The 1813-nt window shown below is 48.6% G+C and overlaps 1 pseudogene; it reads left to right on the top strand.

Moving 5' to 3' along the window:
* The first annotated feature begins 222 nt into the window (after positions 1-222).
* Positions 223-1191, top strand: LOC140722628 (uncharacterized; annotated as a pseudogene).
* Positions 1192-1813: the final 622 nt, after the last annotated feature.

Raw genomic sequence — 1813 nt, 5'->3', positions numbered from 1 at the left:
AAAGGCCGTTCACCTGCAAAGACAGTGGAATAGATTCACTCGGTCATCTCAGCTGAAGGTACATCAGCAAGTTCACACTGGGCAAGGCCATTCACCTGTTCTGTGTGTGAGAAAAGATTCAATTGGTCTTCCCACCTGCGGACACACCAGTCAGTTCACACCGAGCAGAGGCTGGTGATCTGCTGAATTTGTGGGAAAGGATTCACTCAATCATTGGACGTAATGGCAGACCAGCGGGTTCACACTGGGGAGAGGCCATTCACCTGCTCAGTATGTGGGAAGAGATTCACTCGGTCATCCGACCTACAGAGACACCATTGAGTTCATACTGGGGAGAAGCCCTTCACCTGCTCAGAATGTGCGAAACGATTCACTCGGTCATCCCACCTACAGAGACATCAGCGAGTTCACACTGGGGAGAAGCCGTTCCTTTGTTCAGAATGTGGGAAGCAATTCACTCGATCTTCCACCCTTCAGATACATCAGCGAGTTCACACCGGGGAGAAGCCATTCACTTGCTCACTTTGTGGGGAGAGATTTATTCACTCATCCAACCTACAGAGACATCAGCGAGTTCACACGAGGGAGAAGCCCTTCACCTGCTCAAAATGTGCGAAACGATTCACTCGGTCATCCGACCTACAGAGACATCAGCGAGTTCACACTGGGGAGAAGCCGTTCACCTGCTCAGTCTGTGGGAAGGGATTCAGTCAGTCATCCAACCTACGGAATCACTTGCGAGTTCACACTGGGGAGAAGCCGTTCACCTGCTCAGTCTGTGGGAAGGGATTCAGTAAGTCATCCAACCTACAGAGACACCAGCGAGTTCACACTGGGGAGAGGCCGTTCACCTGCTCAGAATGAGGGAAGCGATTCACTCGGTCAGCCAACCTACTGAGTCACTTGCGAGTTCACACTGGGGAGAGGCCGTTCACCTGCTCAGTCTGTGGGAAGACATTCACTCAGTCATCCACCCTACAGAGACACCAGCGAGTTCACACTGGGGAGAAGCCGCTCACCTGCTCAGAATGAGGGAAGCGATTCACTCGGTCAGCCAACCTACTGAGTCACCAGCGATTTCACACTGTGGAGAGGCCGTTCACCTGCTCAGAATGTGGGAAAGGATTCACTCAGTCATCCCAAGTACTGGCACATCAGTCAGTTCACAATGGGGAGTTGCCGTTGTTATAAATCCCTAGAGTTCGTTTGCTGTAGACTGTCATTTTAAGAGAGAGAAATTAAAAAGTTAAATCAGTTTGACTTGCACGTTGTTTACATCGCGTGCAGCTTGTTTCGTTTTAACCGAGGACACAGACACTCAAAGTCAGACGTAGGCGAAGGAGGAAAAATGGAAGGATCGAAACCAGGGAACTAGTGGCCAAGGGTCACTGATTGCAACTTTCCTATGCCCATAAGAGTGGGTTAATTATCGATTCAGCGTACTGAAATGTGTGGTTATTACCTCGTTTGATCCATAGGAGTGGATCTGATTTGGGGAATCCTGTGAAGACCACTAATGTGTTAACCCTTGCTGGGTGTGGTGTGGTAATTCACTTGAAGAAGATACCCCTTGTGACAAGTCACTTTCCGTGATAATTCGTATGTGGATTTGGAATGATGACGGGTAAAATCTACAGCAACTGTTGTCTCGTTTTACCACCGTGGAACCTGTGGAATTCGACATAATTGCCTTCTCTCAACATTTACCCTGGATTACAAATATCTCTCTCATCACCTATTCTGTGGTTGAACTGAACTTTCATACTTTACCATCTCAAGACTCCAAGCCTTGTTTCTCCCGAAATCAATAGTC

This window comes from Hemitrygon akajei, unplaced genomic scaffold (assembly GCF_048418815.1).
Source record: "Hemitrygon akajei unplaced genomic scaffold, sHemAka1.3 Scf000082, whole genome shotgun sequence".
Lineage (NCBI taxonomy): Eukaryota > Metazoa > Chordata > Chondrichthyes > Myliobatiformes > Dasyatidae > Hemitrygon > Hemitrygon akajei.
Note: the sequence above shows the minus strand (reverse complement) of the source record. Positions and strands in the feature narration are given on the sequence as shown.